The following is a 20,718-nucleotide window of genomic DNA, read 5'->3' as shown; positions in this document are numbered from 1 at the left end:
CAGAAACATGTTTATTTCTACTGAAAAACACGTTTTGACACTTTCTGCACACTGGGGTTCAGAGCTGAGTGTGTGGGCTCTTCTGAGCCTTGCTGTTACATGGGGATTCAGTTGTCTGAAAAAACGCGTTTATTTCGGGCTGAAAAACACGTTTTGAAAAGTGTGCCGCTACTGCCCCATAACTTACATGGAGTTGATCAAACTTGCAGAAACATGTTTATTTCTGCTGAAAAACACGTTTTGACCCTTTCTGCACACTGGGGTTAACAGCTGAACGTGTGGGCTCTTCTGAGCCTTGCTGTTACATGGGGATTCAGTTGTCTGAAAAAACGCGTTTATTTCGGGCTGAAAAAGACGTTTTGAAAATTGTGCTGTTACTGCCCCATAACTTACATGGGGTTGACCAAACTTGCAGAAACATGTTTATTTCTGCTGAAAAACACGTTTTGACCGTTTCTGCACACTGGGGTTAAGAGCTGAGTGTGTGGGCTGTTCTGTGACTTGCTGTTACAGTGGGATTCAGTTGTCTGAAAAAACGCGTTTATTTCGGGCTGAAAAACACGTTTTGAAAAGTGTGCCGCTACTGCCCCATAACTTACATGGAGTTGACCAAACTTGCAGAAACATGTTTATTTCTGCTGAAAAACACGTTTTGACCCTTTCTGCAAACTGGGGTTAAGAGCTGAGTGTGTGGTCTCTTCTGAGCCTTGCTGTTACATGGAGATTCAGTTGTCTGAAAAAACGCGTTTATTTCGGGCTGAAAAACACGTTTTGAAAAGTGTGCTGTTACTGCCCCATAACTTACATGGGGTTGACCAAACTTGCAGAAACATGTTTATTTCTGCTGAAAAACACGTTGTGACCCTTTCTGCACACTGGGGTTAAGAGCTGAGTGTGTGGGCTCTTCTGAGCCTTGCTGTTACATGGAGATTCAGTTGTCTGAAAAAACGCGTTTATTTCGGGCTGAAAAAAACGTTTTGAAAAGTGTGCTGTTACTGCCCCATAACTTACATGGGGTTGACCAAACTTGCAGAAACATGTTTATTTCTGCTGAAAAACACGTTGTGACCCTTTCTGCACACTGGGGTTAACAGCTGAACGTGTGGGCTCTTCTGAGCCTTGCTGTTACATGGGGATTCAGTTGTCTGAAAAAACGCGTTTATTTCGGGCTGAAAAACACGTTTTGAAAATTGTGCTGTTACTGCCCCATAACTTACATGGGGTTGACCAAACTTGCAGAAACATGTTTATTTCTGCTGAAAAACACGTTTTGACCGTTTCTGCACACTGGGGTTAAGAGCTGAGTGTGTGGGCTGTTCTGTGACTTGCTGTTACAGTGGGATTCTGAAGTCTGAAAAAACGCGTTTATTTCGGGCTGAAAAACACGTTTTGAAAAGTGTGCTGTTACTGCCCCATAAGTTAAATGGGGGTGACCAAACTTGCAGAAACATGTTTATTTCTGCTAAAAAACACGTTTTGACACTTTCTGCACACTGGGGTTAAGAGCTGAGTGTGTGGGCTCTTCTGAGCCTTGCAGTTACAGTGGGATTCTGAAGACTGAAAAAACGCGTTTATTTCGGGCTGAATAACACGTTTTGAAAAGTGTGCTGTAACTGCCCCATAAGTTAAATGGGGGTGACCAAACTTGCAGAAACATGTTTATTTCTGCTGAAAAACACATTTTGACAACTTCTGCACACTGGGGTTAAGAGCTGAGTGTGTGGGCTCTTCTGAGCCTTGCTGTTACATGGTGATTCAAGTGTCTGAAAAAACGCGTTTATTTCGGGCTGAAAAACACGTTTTGACACTTTCTGCACACTGGGGTTAAGAGCTGAGTGTGTGGGCTCTTCTGAGCCTTGCAGTTACAGTGGGATTCTGAAGACTGAAAAAACGCGTTTATTTCGGGCTGAATAACACGTTTTGAAAAGTGTGCTGTAACTGCCCCATAAGTTAAATGGGGGTGACCAAACTTGCAGAAACATGTTTATTTCTGCTGAAAAACACATTTTGACAACTTCTGCACACTGGGGTTAAGAGCTGAGTGTGTGGGCTCTTCTGAGCCTTGCTGTTACATGGTGATTCAAGTGTTTGAAAAAACGCGTTTATTTCGGGCTGAAAAACACGTTTTGAAACGTGTGCTGTTACTGCCCCATAACTTACATGGGGTTGACCAAACTTGCAGAAACATGTTTATTTCTGCTGAAAAACACGTTGTGACCCTTTCTGCACACTGGGGTTAACAGCTGAACGTGTGGGCTCTTCTGAGCCTTGCTGTTACATGGGGATTCAAGTGTCTGAAAAAACGCGTTTATTTCGGGCTGAAAAACACGTTTTGAAACGTGTGCTGTTACTGCCCAATAACTTACATGGGGTTGACCAAACTTGCAGAAACATGTTTATTTCTACTGAAAAACATGTTTTGACACTTTCTGCACACTGGGGTTCAGAGCTGAGTGTGTGGGCTCTTCTGAGCCTTGCTGTTACATGGGGATTCAGTTGTCTGAAAAAACGCGTTTATTTCGGGCTGAAAAACACGTTTTGAAACGTGTGCTGTTACTGCCCCATAACTTACATGGGGTTGACCAAACTTGCAGAAACATGTTTATTTCTGCTGAAAAACACGTTTTGACCGTTTCTGCACACTGGGGTTAAGAGCTGAGTGTGTGGGCTGTTCTGTGACTTGCTGTTACAGTGGGATTCTGAAGTCTGAAAAAACGCGTTTATTTCGGGCTGAAAAACACGTTTTGAAAAGTGTGCTGTTACTGCCCCATAAGTTAAATGGGGGTGACCAAACTTGCAGAAACATGTTTATTTCTGCTGAAAAACACGTTTTGACACTTTCTGCACACTGGGGTTAAGAGCTGAGTGTGTGGGCTCTTCTGAGCCTTGCAGTTACATTGGGATTCTGAAGTCTGAAAAAACACGTTTATTTCGGGTTGAAAAACACGTTTTGAAAAGTGTGCTGTAACTGCCCCATAAGTTAAATGGGGGTGACCAAACTTGCAGAAACATGTTTATTTCTACTGAAAAACACATTTTGACAACTTCTGCACAATGGGGTTAAGAGCTGAGTGTGTGGGCTCTTCTGAGCCTTGCTGTTACATGGGGATTCAAGTGTCTGAAAAAACGCGTTTATTTCGGGCTGAAAAACACGTTTTGAAAATTTTGCTGTTACTGCCCCATAACTTACATGGGGTTGACCAAACTTGCAGAAACATGTTTATTTCTACTGAAAAACACGTTTTGACACTTTCTGCACACTGGGGTTCAGAGCTGAGTGTGTGGGCTCTTCTGAGCCTTGCTGTTACATGGGGATTCAAGTGTCTGAAAAAACGCGTTTATTTCGGGCTGAAAAACACGTTTTGAAAATTTTGCTGTTACTGCCCCATAACTTACATGGGGTTGACCAAACTTGCAGAAACATGTTTATTTCTGCTGAAAAACACGTTTTGACACTTTCTGCACACTGGGGTTAAGAGCTGAGTGTGTGGGCTCTTCTGAGCCTTGCAGTTACATTGGGATTCTGAAGTCTGAAAAAACGCGTTTATTTCGGGCTGAAAAACACGTTTTGAATAGTGTGCTGTAACTGCCCCATAAGTTAAATGGGGGTGACCAAACTTGCAGAAACATGTTTATTTCTGCTGAAAAACACATTTTGACAACTTCTGCACACTGGGGTTAAGAGCTGAGTGTGTGGGCTCTTCTGAGCCTTCCTGTTACATGGGGATTCAAGTGTCTGAAAAAACGCGTTTATTTCGGGCTGAAAAACACGTTTTGAAACATGTGCTGTTACTGCCCCATAACTTACATGGGGTTGACCAAACTTGCAGAAACATGTTTATTTCTACTGAAAAACACGTTTTGACACTTTCTGCACACTGGGGTTCAGAGCTGAGTGTGTGGGCTCTTCTGAGCCTTGCTGTTACATGGGGATTCAGTTGTCTGAAAAAACGCGGTTATTTCGGGCTGAAAAACACGTTTTGAAAAGTGTGCCGCTACTGCCCCATAACTTACATGGAGTTGACCAAACTTGCAGAAACATGTTTATTTCTGCTGAAAAACACGTTTTGACCCTTTCTGCACACTGGGGTTAAGAGCTGAGTGTGTGGGCTCTTCTGAGTTTTGCTGTTACATGGAGATTCAGTTGTCTGAAAAAACGCGTTTATTTCGGGCTGAAAAACACGTTTTGAAAAGTGTGCTGTTACTGCCCCATAACTTACATGGGGTTGACCAAACTTGCAGAAACATGTTTATTTTTGCTGAAAAACACGTTGTGACCCTTTCTGCACACTGGGGTTAAGAGCTGAGTGTGTGGGCTCTTCTGAGACTTGCTGTTACATTGGAATTCAGTTGTCTGAAAAATCGCGTTTATTTCGGGCTGAAAAACACGTTTTGAAACATGTGCTGTTACTGCCCCATAACTTACATGGGGTTGACCAAACTTGCAGAAACATGTTTATTTCTACTGAAAAACACGTTTTGACACTTTCTGCACACTGGGGTTCAGAGCTGAGTGTGTGGGCTCTTCTGAGCCTTGCTGTTACATGGGGATTCAGTTGTCTGAAAAAACGCGTTTATTTCGGGCTGAAAAACACGTTTTGAAAAGTGTGCCGCTACTGCCCCATAACTTACATGGAGTTGACCAAACTTGCAGAAACATGTTTATTTCTGCTGAAAAACACGTTTTGACCCTTTCTGCACACTGGGGTTAACAGCTGAACGTGTGGGCTCTTCTGAGCCTTGCTGTTACATGGGGATTCAGTTGTCTGAAAAAACGCGTTTATTTCGGGCTGAAAAAGACGTTTTGAAAATTGTGCTGTTACTGCCCCATAACTTACATGGGGTTGACCAAACTTGCAGAAACATGTTTATTTCTGCTGAAAAACACGTTTTGACCGTTTCTGCACACTGGGGTTAAGAGCTGAGTGTGTGGGCTGTTCTGTGACTTGCTGTTACAGTGGGATTCAGTTGTCTGAAAAAACGCGTTTATTTCGGGCTGAAAAACACGTTTTGAAAAGTGTGCCGCTACTGCCCCATAACTTACATGGAGTTGACCAAACTTGCAGAAACATGTTTATTTCTGCTGAAAAACACGTTTTGACCCTTTCTGCAAACTGGGGTTAAGAGCTGAGTGTGTGGGCTCTTCTGAGCCTTGCTGTTACATGGAGATTCAGTTGTCTGAAAAAACGCGTTTATTTCGGGCTGAAAAACACGTTTTGAAAAGTGTGCTGTTACTGCCCCATAACTTACATGGGGTTGACCAAACTTGCAGAAACATGTTTATTTCTGCTGAAAAACACGTTGTGACCCTTTCTGCAAACTGGGGTTAACAGCTGAACGTGTGGGCTCTTCTGAGCCTTGCTGTTACATGGGGATTCAGTTGTCTGAAAAAACGCGTTTATTTCGGGCTGAAAAACACGTTTTGAAAATTGTGCTGTTACTGCCCCATAACTTACATGGGGTTGACCAAACTTGCAGAAACATGTTTATTTCTGCTGAAAAACACGTTTTGACACTTTCTGCACACTGGGGTTAAGAGCTGAGTGTGTGGGCTCTTCTGAGCCTTGCAGTTACATTGGGATTCTGAAATCTGAAAAAACGTTTATTTCGGGCTGAAAAACACGTTTTGAAAAGTGTGCTGTAACTGCCCCATAAGTTAAATTGGGGTGACCAAACTTGCAGAAACATGTTTATTTCTACTGAAAAACACATTTTGACAACTTCTGCACAATGGGGTTAAGAGCTGAGTGTGTGGGCTCTTCTGAGCCTTGCTGTTACATGGGGATTCAAGTGTCTGAAAAAACGCGTTTATTTCGGGCTGAAAAACACGTTTTGAAAATTTTGCTGTTACTGCCCCATAACTTACATGGGGTTGACCAAACTTGCAGAAACATGTTTATTTCTACTGAAAAACACGTTTTGACACTTTCTGCACACTGGGGTTCAGAGCTGAGTGTGTGGGCTCTTCTGAGCCTTGCTGTTACATGTGGATTCAAGTGTCTGAAAAAACGCGTTTATTTCGGGCTGAAAAACACGTTTTGAAAATTTTGCTGTTACTGCCCCATAACTTACATGGGGTTGACCAAACTTGCAGAAACATGTTTATTTCTGCTGAAAAACACGTTTTGACACTTTCTGCACACTGGGGTTAAGAGCTGAGTGTGTGGGCTCTTCTGAGCCTTGCAGTTACATTGGGATTCTGAAGTCTGAAAAAACGCGTTTATTTCGGGCTGAAAAACACGTTTTGAATAGTGTGCTGTAACTGCCCCATAAGTTAAATGGGGGTGACCAAACTTGCAGAAACATGTTTATTTCTGCTGAAAAACACATTTTGACAACTTCTGCACACTGGGGTTAAGAGCTGAGTGTGTGGGCTCTTCTGAGCCTTCCTGTTACATGGGGATTCAAGTGTCTGAAAAAACGCGTTTATTTCGGGCTGAAAAACACGTTTTGAAACATGTGCTGTTACTGCCCCATAACTTACATGGGGTTGACCAAACTTGCAGAAACATGTTTATTTCTACTGAAAAACACGTTTTGACACTTTCTGCACACTGGGGTTCAGAGCTGAGTGTGTGGGCTCTTCTGAGCCTTGCTGTTACATGGGGATTCAGTTGTCTGAAAAAACGCGTTTATTTCGGGCTGAAAAACACGTTTTGAAAAGTGTGCCGCTACTGCCCCATAACTTACATGGAGTTGACCAAACTTGCAGAAACATGTTTATTTCTGCTGAAAAACACGTTTTGACCCTTTCTGCACACTGGGGTTAAGAGCTGAGTGTGTGGGCTCTTCAGAGTTTTGCTGTTACATGGAGATTCAGTTGTCTGAAAAAACGCGTTTATTTCGGGCTGAAAAACACGTTTTGAAAAGTGTGCTGTTACTGCCCCATAACTTACATGGGGTTGACCAAACTTGCAGAAACATGTTTACTTCTGCTGAAAAACACGTTGTGACCCTTTCTGCACACTGGGGTTAACAGCTGAACGTGTGGGCTCTTCTGAGCCTTGCTGTTACATGGGGATTCAGTTGTCTGAAAAAACGCGTTTATTTCGGGCTGAAAAACACGTTTTGAAAATTTTGCTGTTACTGCCCCATAACTTACATGGGGTTGACCAAACTTGCAGAAACATGTTTATTTCTGCTGAAAAACACGTTCTGACCCTTTCTGCACACTGGGGTTAAGAGCTGAGTGTGTGGGCTCTTCTGAGACTTGCTGTTACATTGGAATTCAGTTGTCTGAAAAATCGCGTTTATTTCGGGCTGAAAAACACGTTTTGAAAAGTGTGCCGTTACTGCCCCATAACTTACATGGAGTTGACCAAACTTGCAGAAACATGTTTATTTCTGCTGAAAAACACGTTTTGACCCTTTCTGCAAACTGGGGTTAAGAGCTGAGTGTGTGGGCTCTTCTGAGCCTTGCTGTTACATGGAGATTCAGTTGTCTGAAAAAACGCGTTTATTTCGGGCTGAAAAACACGTTTTGAAAAGTGTGCTGTTACTGCCCCATAACTTACATGGGGTTGACCAAACTTGCAGAAACATGTTTATTTCTGCTGAAAAACACGTTGTGACCCTTTCTGCAAACTGGGGTTAACAGCTGAACGTGTGGGCTCTTCTGAGCCTTGCTGTTACATGGGGATTCAGTTGTCTGAAAAAACGCGTTTATTTCGGGCTGAAAAACACGTTTTGAAAATTGTGCTGTTACTGCCCCATAACTTACATGGGGTTGACCAAACTTGCAGAAACATGTTTATTTCTGCTGAAAAACACGTTTTGACCGTTTCTGCACACTGGGGTTAAGAGCTGAGTGTGTGGGCTGTTCTGTGACTTGCTGTTACAGTGGGATTCTGAAGTCTGAAAAAACGCGTTTATTTCGGGCTGAAAAACACGTTTTGAAAAGTGTGCTGTTACTGCCCCATAAGTTAAATGGGGGTGACCAAACTTGCAGAAACATCTTTATTTCTGCTGAAAAACACGTTTTGACACTTTCTGCACACTGGGGTTAAGAGCTGAGTGTGTGGGCTCTTCTGAGCCTTGCAGTTACAGTGGGATTCTGAAGACTGAAAAAACGCGTTTATTTCGGGCTGAATAACACGTTTTGAAAAGTGTGCTGTAACTGCCCCATAAGTTAAATGGGGGTGACCAAACTTGCAGAAACATGTTTATTTCTGCTGAAAAACACATTTTGACAACTTCTGCACACTGGGGTTAAGAGCTGAGTGTGTGGGCTCTTCTGAGCCTTGCTGTTACATGGTGATTCAAGTGTTTGAAAAAACGCGTTTATTTCGGGCTGAAAAACACGTTTTGAAACGTGTGCTGTTACTGCCCCATAACTTACATGGGGTTGACCAAACTTGCAGAAACATGTTTATTTCTACTGAAAAACACGTTTTGACACTTTCTGCACACTGGGGTTCAGAGCTGAGTGTGTGGGCTCTTCTGAGCCTTGCTGTTACATGGGGATTCAGTTGTCTGAAAAAACGCGTTTATTTCGGGCTGAAAAACACGTTTTGAAAAGTGTGCCGCTACTGCCCCATAACTTACATGGAGTTGACCAAACTTGCAGAAACATGTTTATTTCTGCTGAAAAACACGTTTTGACCCTTTCTGCACACTGGGGTTAACAGCTGAACGTGTGGGCTCTTCTGAGCCTTGCTGTTACATGGGGATTCAGTTGTCTGAAAAAACGCGTTTATTTCGGGCTGAAAAAGACGTTTTGAAAATTGTGCTGTTACTGCCCCATAACTTACATGGGGTTGACCAAACTTGCAGAAACATGTTTATTTCTGCTGAAAAACACGTTTTGACCGTTTCTGCACACTGGGGTTAAGAGCTGAGTGTGTGGGCTGTTCTGTGACTTGCTGTTACAGTGGGATTCAGTTGTCTGAAAAAACGCGTTTATTTCGGGCTGAAAAACACGTTTTGAAAAGTGTGCCGCTACTGCCCCATAACTTACATGGAGTTGACCAAACTTGCAGAAACATGTTTATTTCTGCTGAAAAACACGTTTTGACCCTTTCTGCAAACTGGGGTTAAGAGCTGAGTGTGTGGGCTCTTCTGAGCCTTGCTGTTACATGGAGATTCAGTTGTCTGAAAAAACGCGTTTATTTCGGGCTGAAAAACACGTTTTGAAAAGTGTGCTGTTACTGCCCCATAACTTACATGGGGTTGACCAAACTTGCAGAAACATGTTTATTTCTGCTGAAAAACACGTTGTGACCCTTTCTGCACACTGGGGTTAACAGCTGAACGTGTGGGCTCTTCTGAGCCTTGCTGTTACATGGGGATTCAGTTGTCTGAAAAAACGCGTTTATTTCGGGCTGAAAAACACGTTTTGAAAATTGTGCTGTTACTGCCCCATAACTTACATGGGGTTGACCAAACTTGCAGAACCATGTTTATTTCTGCTGAAAAACACGTTTTGACCCTTTCTGCACACTGGGGTTAAGAGCTGAGTGTGTGGGCTCTTCTGAGCCTTGCAGTTACAGTGGGATTCTGAAGTCTGAAAAAACGCGTTTATTTCGGGCTGAAAAACACGTTTTGAAAAGTGTGCTGTTACTGCCCCATAACTTACATGGGGTTGACCAAACTTGCAGAAACATGTTTATTTCTGCTGAAAAACACGTTCTGACCCTTTCTGCACACTGGGGTTAAGAGCTGAGTGTGTGGGCTCTTCTGAGACTTGCTGTTACATTGGGATTCAGTTGTCTGAAAAATCGCGTTTATTTCGGGCTGAAAAACACGTTTTGAAAAGTGTGCTGTAACTGCCCCATAACTTACATGGGGGTGACCAAACTTGCAGAAACATGTTTATTTATGCTGAAAAACACGTTTTGACACTTTCTGCACACTGGGGTTAAGAGCTGAGTGTGTGGTCTCTTCTGAGCCTTGCAGTTACAGTGGGATTCTGAAGTCAGAAAAAACGCGTTTATTTCGGGCTGAAAAACACGTTTTGAAAAGTGTGCTGTTACTTCCCCATAACTTACATGGGGTTGACCAAACTTGCAGAAACATGTTTATTTCTGCTGAAAAACACGTTTTGACCTTTTCTGCACACTGGGGTTAAGAGCTGAGTGTGTGGGCTCTTCTGAGACTTGCTGTTACATGGGGATTCAGTTGTCTGAAAAATCGCGTTTATTTCGGGCTGAAAAACACGTTTTGAAACATGTGCTGTTACTGCCCCATAACTTACATAGGGTTGACCAAACTTGCAGAAACATGTTTATTTCTACTGAAAAACACGTTTTGACACTTTCTGCACACTGGGGTTCAGAGCTGAGTGTGTGGGCTCTTCTGAGCCTTGCTGTTACATGGGGATTCAGTTGTCTGAAAAAACGCGGTTATTTCGGGCTGAAAAACACGTTTTGAAAAGTGTGCCGCTACTGCCCCATAACTTACATGGAGTTGACCAAACTTGCAGAAACATGTTTATTTCTGCTGAAAAACACGTTTTGACCCTTTCTGCACACTGGGGTTAAGAGCTGAGTGTGTGGGCTCTTCTGAGTTTTGCTGTTACATGGAGATTCAGTTGTCTGAAAAAACGCGTTTATTTCGGGCTGAAAAACACGTTTTGAAAAGTGTGCTGTTACTGCCCCATAACTTACATGGGGTTGACCAAACTTGCAGAAACATGTTTATTTCTGCTGAAAAACACGTTGTGACCCTTTCTGCACACTGGGGTTAAGAGCTGAGTGTGTGGGCTGTTCTGTGACTTGCTGTTACAGTGGGATTCAGTTGTCTGAAAAAACGCGTTTATTTCGGGCTGAAAAACACGTTTTGAAAAGTGTGCCGCTACTGCCCCATAACTTACATGGAGTTGACCAAACTTGCAGAAACATGTTTATTTCTGCTGAAAAACACGTTTTGACCCTTTCTGCAAACTGGGGTTAAGAGCTGAGTGTGTGGGCTCTTCTGAGCCTTGCTGTTACATGGAGATTCAGTTGTCTGAAAAAACGCGTTTATTTCGGGCTGAAAAACACGTTTTGAAAAGTGTGCTGTTACTGCCCCATAACTTACATGGGGTTGACCAAACTTGCAGAAACATGTTTATTTCTGCTGAAAAACACGTTGTGACCCTTTCTGCACACTGGGGTTAACAGCTGAACGTGTGGGCTCTTCTGAGCCTTGCTGTTACATGGGGATTCAGTTGTCTGAAAAAACGCGTTTATTTCGGGCTGAAAAACACGTTTTGAAAATTGTGCTGTTACTGCCCCATAACTTACATGGGGTTGACCAAACTTGCAGAACCATGTTTATTTCTGCTGAAAAACACGTTTTGACCCTTTCTGCACACTGGGGTTAAGAGCTGAGTGTGTGGGCTCTTCTGAGCCTTGCAGTTACAGTGGGATTCTGAAGTCTGAAAAAACGCGTTTATTTCGGGCTGAAAAACACGTTTTGAAAAGTGTGCTGTTACTGCCCCATAACTTACATGGGGTTGACCAAACTTGCAGAAACATGTTTATTTCTGCTGAAAAACACGTTCTGACCCTTTCTGCACACTGGGGTTAAGAGCTGAGTGTGTGGGCTCTTCTGAGACTTGCTGTTACATTGGGATTCAGTTGTCTGAAAAATCGCGTTTATTTCGGGCTGAAAAACACGTTTTGAAAAGTGTGCTGTAACTGCCCCATAACTTACATGGGGGTGACCAAACTTGCAGAAACATGTTTATTTATGCTGAAAAACACGTTTTGACACTTTCTGCACACTGGGGTTAAGAGCTGAGTGTGTGGTCTCTTCTGAGCCTTGCAGTTACAGTGGGATTCTGAAGTCAGAAAAAACGCGTTTATTTCGGGCTGAAAAACACGTTTTGAAAAGTGTGCTGTTACTTCCCCATAACTTACATGGGGTTGACCAAACTTGCAGAAACATGTTTATTTCTGCTGAAAAACACGTTTTGACCTTTTCTGCACACTGGGGTTAAGAGCTGAGTGTGTGGGCTCTTCTGAGACTTGCTGTTACATGGGGATTCAGTTGTCTGAAAAATCGCGTTTATTTCGGGCTGAAAAACACGTTTTGAAACATGTGCTGTTACTGCCCCATAACTTACATAGGGTTGACCAAACTTGCAGAAACATGTTTATTTCTACTGAAAAACACGTTTTGACACTTTCTGCACACTGGGGTTCAGAGCTGAGTGTGTGGGCTCTTCTGAGCCTTGCTGTTACATGGGGATTCAGTTGTCTGAAAAAACGCGGTTATTTCGGGCTGAAAAACACGTTTTGAAAAGTGTGCCGCTACTGCCCCATAACTTACATGGAGTTGACCAAACTTGCAGAAACATGTTTATTTCTGCTGAAAAACACGTTTTGACCCTTTCTGCACACTGGGGTTAAGAGCTGAGTGTGTGGGCTCTTCTGAGTTTTGCTGTTACATGGAGATTCAGTTGTCTGAAAAAACGCGTTTATTTCGGGCTGAAAAACACGTTTTGAAAAGTGTGCTGTTACTGCCCCATAACTTACATGGGGTTGACCAAACTTGCAGAAACATGTTTATTTTTGCTGAAAAACACGTTGTGACCCTTTCTGCACACTGGGGTTAAGAGCTGAGTGTGTGGGCTCTTCTGAGACTTGCTGTTACATTGGAATTCAGTTGTCTGAAAAATCGCGTTTATTTCGGGCTGAAAAACACGTTTTGAAACATGTGCTGTTACTGCCCCATAACTTACATGGGGTTGACCAAACTTGCAGAAACATGTTTATTTCTACTGAAAAACACGTTTTGACACTTTCTGCACACTGGGGTTCAGAGCTGAGTGTGTGGGCTCTTCTGAGCCTTGCTGTTACATGGGGATTCAGTTGTCTGAAAAAACGCGTTTATTTCGGGCTGAAAAACACGTTTTGAAAAGTGTGCCGCTACTGCCCCATAACTTACATGGAGTTGACCAAACTTGCAGAAACATGTTTATTTCTGCTGAAAAACACGTTTTGACCCTTTCTGCACACTGGGGTTAACAGCTGAACGTGTGGGCTCTTCTGAGCCTTGCTGTTACATGGGGATTCAGTTGTCTGAAAAAACGCGTTTATTTCGGGCTGAAAAAGACGTTTTGAAAATTGTGCTGTTACTGCCCCATAACTTACATGGGGTTGACCAAACTTGCAGAAACATGTTTATTTCTGCTGAAAAACACGTTTTGACCGTTTCTGCACACTGGGGTTAAGAGCTGAGTGTGTGGGCTGTTCTGTGACTTGCTGTTACAGTGGGATTCAGTTGTCTGAAAAAACGCGTTTATTTCGGGCTGAAAAACACGTTTTGAAAAGTGTGCCGCTACTGCCCCATAACTTACATGGAGTTGACCAAACTTGCAGAAACATGTTTATTTCTGCTGAAAAACACGTTTTGACCCTTTCTGCAAACTGGGGTTAAGAGCTGAGTGTGTGGGCTCTTCTGAGCCTTGCTGTTACATGGAGATTCAGTTGTCTGAAAAAACGCGTTTATTTCGGGCTGAAAAACACGTTTTGAAAAGTGTGCTGTTACTGCCCCATAACTTACATGGGGTTGACCAAACTTGCAGAAACATGTTTATTTCTGCTGAAAAACACGTTGTGACCCTTTCTGCAAACTGGGGTTAACAGCTGAACGTGTGGGCTCTTCTGAGCCTTGCTGTTACATGGGGATTCAGTTGTCTGAAAAAACGCGTTTATTTCGGGCTGAAAAACACGTTTTGAAAATTGTGCTGTTACTGCCCCATAACTTACATGGGGTTGACCAAACTTGCAGAAACATGTTTATTTCTGCTGAAAAACACGTTTTGACCGTTTCTGCACACTGGGGTTAAGAGCTGAGTGTGTGGGCTGTTCTGTGACTTGCTGTTACAGTGGGATTCTGAAGTCTGAAAAAACGCGTTTATTTCGGGCTGAAAAACACGTTTTGAAAAGTGTGCTGTTACTGCCCCATAAGTTAAATGGGGGTGACCAAACTTGCAGAAACATGTTTATTTCTGCTGAAAAACACGTTTTGACACTTTCTGCACACTGGGGTTAAGAGCTGAGTGTGTGGGCTCTTCTGAGCCTTGCAGTTACATTGGGATTCTGAAGTCTGAAAAAACGTTTATTTCGGGCTGAAAAACACGTTTTGAAAAGTGTGCTGTAACTGCCCCATAAGTTAAATTGGGGTGACCAAACTTGCAGAAACATGTTTATTTCTACTGAAAAACACATTTTGACAACTTCTGCACAATGGGGTTAAGAGCTGAGTGTGTGGGCTCTTCTGAGCCTTGCTGTTACATGGGGATTCAAGTGTCTGAAAAAACGCGTTTATTTCGGGCTGAAAAACACGTTTTGAAAATTTTGCTGTTACTGCCCCATAACTTACATGGGGTTGACCAAACTTGCAGAAACATGTTTATTTCTACTGAAAAACACGTTTTGACACTTTCTGCACACTGCGGTTCAGAGCTGAGTGTGTGGGCTCTTCTGAGCCTTGCTGTTACATGTGGATTCAAGTGTCTGAAAAAACGCGTTTATTTCGGGCTGAAAAACACGTTTTGAAAATTTTGCTGTTACTGCCCCATAACTTACATGGGGTTGACCAAACTTGCAGAAACATGTTTATTTCTGCTGAAAAACACGTTTTGACACTTTCTGCACACTGGGGTTAAGAGCTGAGTGTGTGGGCTCTTCTGAGCCTTGCAGTTACATTGGGATTCTGAAGTCTGAAAAAACGCGTTTATTTCGGGCTGAAAAACACGTTTTGAATAGTGTGCTGTAACTGCCCCATAAGTTAAATGGGGGTGACCAAACTTGCAGAAACATGTTTATTTCTGCTGAAAAACACATTTTGACAACTTCTGCACACTGGGGTTAAGAGCTGAGTGTGTGGGCTCTTCTGAGCCTTCCTGTTACATGGGGATTCAAGTGTCTGAAAAAACGCGTTTATTTCGGGCTGAAAAACACGTTTTGAAACATGTGCTGTTACTGCCCCATAACTTACATGGGGTTGACCAAACTTGCAGAAACATGTTTATTTCTACTGAAAAACACGTTTTGACACTTTCTGCACACTGGGGTTCAGAGCTGAGTGTGTGGGCTCTTCTGAGCCTTGCTGTTACATGGGGATTCAGTTGTCTGAAAAAACGCGTTTATTTCGGGCTGAAAAACACGTTTTGAAAAGTGTGCCGCTACTGCCCCATAACTTACATGGAGTTGACCAAACTTGCAGAAACATGTTTATTTCTGCTGAAAAACACGTTTTGACCCTTTCTGCACACTGGGGTTAAGAGCTGAGTGTGTGGGCTCTTCAGAGTTTTGCTGTTACATGGAGATTCAGTTGTCTGAAAAAACGCGTTTATTTCGGGCTGAAAAACACGTTTTGAAAAGTGTGCTGTTACTGCCCCATAACTTACATGGGGTTGACCAAACTTGCAGAAACATGTTTATTTCTGCTGAAAAACACGTTGTGACCCTTTCTGCACACTGGGGTTAACAGCTGAACGTGTGGGCTCTTCTGAGCCTTGCTGTTACATGGGGATTCAGTTGTCTGAAAAAACGCGTTTATTTCGGGCTGAAAAACACGTTTTGAAAATTGTGCTGTAACTGCCCCATAACTTACATGGGGGTGACCAAACTTGCAGAAACATGTTTATTTATGCTGAAAAACACGTTTTGACACTTTCTGCACACTGGGGTTAAGAGCTGAGTGTGTGGTCTCTTCTGAGCCTTGCAGTTACAGTGGGATTCTGAAGTCAGAAAAAACGCGTTTATTTCGGGCTGAAAAACACGTTTTGAAAAGTGTGCTGTTACTTCCCCATAACTTACATGGGGTTGACCAAACTTGCAGAAACATGTTTATTTCTGCTGAAAAACACGTTTTGACCTTTTCTGCACACTGGGGTTAAGAGCTGAGTGTGTGGGCTCTTCTGAGACTTGCTGTTACATGGGGATTCAGTTGTCTGAAAAATCGCGTTTATTTCGGGCTGAAAAACACGTTTTGAAACATGTGCTGTTACTGCCCCATAACTTACATAGGGTTGACCAAACTTGCAGAAACATGTTTATTTCTACTGAAAAACACGTTTTGACACTTTCTGCACACTGGGGTTCAGAGCTGAGTGTGTGGGCTCTTCTGAGCCTTGCTGTTACATGGGGATTCAGTTGTCTGAAAAAACGCGTTTATTTCGGGCTGAAAAACACGTTTTGAAACGTGTGCTGTTACTGCCCCATAACTTACATGGGGTTGACCAAACTTGCAGAAACATGTTTATTTCTGCTGAAAAACACGTTTTGACCGTTTCTGCACACTGGGGTTAAGAGCTGAGTGTGTGGGCTGTTCTGTGACTTGCTGTTACAGTGGGATTCTGAAGTCTGAAAAAACGCGTTTATTTCGGGCTGAAAAACACGTTTTGAAAAGTGTGCTGTTACTGCCCCATAAGTTAAATGGGGGTGACCAAACTTGCAGAAACATCTTTATTTCTGCTGAAAAACACGTTTTGACACTTTCTGCACACTGGGGTTAAGAGCTGAGTGTGTGGGCTCTTCTGAGCCTTGCAGTTACAGTGGGATTCTGAAGACTGAAAAAACGCGTTTATTTCGGGCTGAATAACACGTTTTGAAAAGTGTGCTGTAACTGCCCCATAAGTTAAATGGGGGTGACCAAACTTGCAGAAACATGTTTATTTCTGCTGAAAAACACATTTTGACAACTTCTGCACACTGGGGTTAAGAGCTGAGTGTGTGGGCTCTTCTGAGCCTTGCTGTTACATGGTGATTCAAGTGTTTGAAAAAACGCGTTTATTTCGGGCTGAAAAACACGTTTTGAAACGTGTGCTGTTACTGCCCCATAACTTACATGGGGTTGACCAAACTTGCAGAAACATGTTTATTTCTACTGAAAAACACGTTTTGACACTTTCTGCACACTGGGGTTCAGAGCTGAGTGTGTGGGCTCTTCTGAGCCTTGCTGTTACATGGGGATTCAGTTGTCTGAAAAAACGCGTTTATTTCGGGCTGAAAAACACGTTTTGAAAAGTGTGCCGCTACTGCCCCATAACTTACATGGAGTTGACCAAACTTGCAGAAACATGTTTATTTCTGCTGAAAAACACGTTTTGACCCTTTCTGCACACTGGGGTTAACAGCTGAACGTGTGGGCTCTTCTGAGCCTTGCTGTTACATGGGGATTCAGTTGTCTGAAAAAACGCGTTTATTTCGGGCTGAAAAAGACGTTTTGAAAATTGTGCTGTTACTGCCCCATAACTTACATGGGGTTGACCAAACTTGCAGAAACATGTTTATTTCTGCTGAAAAACACGTTTTGACCGTTTCTGCACACTGGGGTTAAGAGCTGAGTGTGTGGGCTGTTCTGTGACTTGCTGTTACAGTGGGATTCAGTTGTCTGAAAAAACGCGTTTATTTCGGGCTGAAAAACACGTTTTGAAAAGTGTGCCGCTACTGCCCCATAACTTACATGGAGTTGACCAAACTTGCAGAAACATGTTTATTTCTGCTGAAAAACACGTTTTGACCCTTTCTGCAAACTGGGGTTAAGAGCTGAGTGTGTGGGCTCTTCTGAGCCTTGCTTTTACATGGAGATTCAGTTGTCTGAAAAAACGCGTTTATTTCGGGCTGAAAAACACGTTTTGAAAAGTATGCTGTTACTGCCCCATAACTTACATGGGGTTGACCAAACTTGCAGAAACATGTTTATTTCTGCTGAAAAACACGTTGTGACCCTTTCTGCACACTGGGGTTAACAGCTGAACGTGTGGGCTCTTCTGAGCCTTGCTGTTACATGGGGATTCAGTTGTCTGAAAAAACGCGTTTATTTCGGGCTGAAAAACACGTTTTGAAAATTGTGCTGTTACTGCCCCATAACTTACATGGGGTTGACCAAACTTGCAGAACCATGTTTATTTCTGCTGAAAAACACGTTTTGACCCTTTCTGCACACTGGGGTTAAGAGCTGAGTGTGTGGGCTCTTCTGAGCCTTGCAGTTACAGTGGGATTCTGAAGTCTGAAAAAACGCGTTTATTTCGGGCTGAAAAACACGTTTTGAAAAGTGTGCTGTTACTGCCCCATAACTTACATGGGGTTGACCAAACTTGCAGAAACATGTTTATTTCTGCTGAAAAACACGTTCTGACCCTTTCTGCACACTGGGGTTAAGAGCTGAGTGTGTGGGCTCTTCTGAGACTTGCTGTTACATTGGGATTCAGTTGTCTGAAAAATCGCGTTTATTTCGGGCTGAAAAACACGTTTTGAAAAGTGTGCTGTAACTGCCCCATAACTTACATGGGGGTGACCAAACTTGCAGAAACATGTTTATTTATGCTGAAAAACACGTTTTGACCCTTTCTGCACACTGGGGTTAAGAGCTGAGTGTGTGGGCTCTTCTGAGTTTTGCTGTTACATGGAGATTCAGTTGTCTGAAAAAACGCGTTTATTTCGGGCTGAAAAACACGTTTTGAAAAGTGTGCTGTTACTGCCCCATAACTTACATGGGGTTGACCAAACTTGCAGAAACATGTTTATTTTTGCTGAAAAACACGTTGTGACCCTTTCTGCACACTGGGGTTAAGAGCTGAGTGTGTGGGCTCTTCTGAGACTTGCTGTTACATTGGAATTCAGTTGTCTGAAAAATCGCGTTTATTTCGGGCTGAAAAACACGTTTTGAAACATGTGCTGTTACTGCCCCATAACTTACATGGGGTTGACCAAACTTGCAGAAACATGTTTATTTCTACTGAAAAACACGTTTTGACACTTTCTGCACACTGGGGTTCAGAGCTGAGTGTGTGGGCTCTTCTGAGCCTTGCTGTTACATGGGGATTCAGTTGTCTGAAAAAACGCGTTTATTTCGGGCTGAAAAACACGTTTTGAAAAGTGTGCCGCTACTGCCCCATAACTTACATGGAGTTGACCAAACTTGCAGAAACATGTTTATTTCTGCTGAAAAACACGTTTTGACCCTTTCTGCACACTGGGGTTAACAGCTGAACGTGTGGGCTCTTCTGAGCCTTGCTGTTACATGGGGATTCAGTTGTCTGAAAAAACGCGTTTATTTCGGGCTGAAAAAGACGTTTTGAAAATTGTGCTGTTACTGCCCCATAACTTACATGGGGTTGACCAAACTTGCAGAAACATGTTTATTTCTGCTGAAAAACACGTTTTGACCGTTTCTGCACACTGGGGTTAAGAGCTGAGTGTGTGGGCTGTTCTGTGACTTGCTGTTACAGTGGGATTCAGTTGTCTGAAAAAACGCGTTTATTTCGGGCTGAAAAACACGTTTTGAAAAGTGTGCCGCTACTGCCCCATAACTTACATGGAGTTGACCAAACTTGCAGAAACATGTTTATTTCTGCTGAAAAACACGTTTTGACCCTTTCTGCAAACTGGGGTTAAGAGCTGAGTGTGTGGGCTCTTCTGAGCCTTGCTGTTACATGGAGATTCAGTTGTCTGAAAAAACGCGTTTATTTCGGGCTGAAAAACACGTTTTGAAAAGTGTGCTGTTACTGCCCCATAACTTACATGGGGTTGACCAAACTTGCAGAAACATGTTTATTTCTGCTGAAAAACACGTTGTGACCCTTTCTGCAAACTGGGGTTAACAGCTGAACGTGTGGGCTCTTCTGAGCCTTGCTGTTACATGGGGATTCAGTTGTCTGAAAAAACGCGTTTATTTCGGGCTGAAAAACACGTTTTGAAAATTGTGCTGTTACTGCCCCATAACTTACATGGGGTTGACCAAACTTGCAGAAACATGTTTATTTCTGCTGAAAAACACGTTTTGACCGTTTCTGCACACTGGGGTTAAGAGCTGAGTGTGTGGGCTGTTCTGTGACTTGCTGTTACAGTGGGATTCTGAAGTCTGAAAAAACGCGTTTATTTCGGGCTGAAAAACACGTTTTGAAAAGTGTGCTGTTACTGCCCCATAAGTTAAATGGGGGTGACCAAACTTGCAGAAACATGTTTATTTCTGCTGAAAAACACGTTTTGACACTTTCTGCACACTGGGGTTAAGAGCTGAGTGTGTGGGCTCTTCTGAGCCTTGCAGTTACATTGGGATTCTGAAGTCTGAAAAAACGTTTATTTCGGGCTGAAAAACACGTTTTGAAAAGTGTGCTGTAACTGCCCCATAAGTTAAATTGGGGTGACCAAACTTGCAGAAACATGTTTATTTCTACTGAAAAACACATTTTGACAACTTCTGCACAATGGGGTTAAGAGCTGAGTGTGTGGGCTCTTCTGAGCCTTGCTGTTACATGGGGATTCAAGTGTCTGAAAAAACGCGTTTATTTCGGGCTGAAAAACACGTTTTGAAAATTTTGCTGTTACTGCCCCATAACTTACATGGGGTTGACCAAACTTGCAGAAACATGTTTATTTCTACTGAAAAACACGTTTTGACACTTTCTGCACACTGCGGTTCAGAGCTGAGTGTGTGGGCTCTTCTGAGCCTTGCTGTTACATGTGGATTCAAGTGTCTGAAAAAACGCGTTTATTTCGGGCTGAAAAACACGTTTTGAAAATTTTGCTGTTACTGCCCCATAACTTACATGGGGTTGACCAAACTTGCAGAAACATGTTTATTTCTGCTGAAAAACACGTTTTGACACTTTCTGCACACTGGGGTTAAGAGCTGAGTGTGTGGGCTCTTCTGAGCCTTGCAGTTACATTGGGATTCTGAAGTCTGAAAAAACGCGTTTATTTCGGGCTGAAAAACACGTTTTGAATAGTGTGCTGTAACTGCCCCATAAGTTAAATGGGGGTGACCAAACTTGCAGAA

This window comes from Lepisosteus platostomus, chromosome 23 (assembly GCF_059453375.1).
Source record: "Lepisosteus platostomus isolate fLepPlt1 chromosome 23, fLepPlt1.hap1, whole genome shotgun sequence".
Lineage (NCBI taxonomy): Eukaryota > Metazoa > Chordata > Actinopteri > Semionotiformes > Lepisosteidae > Lepisosteus > Lepisosteus platostomus.
This window is presented reverse-complemented; position numbering follows the sequence as displayed.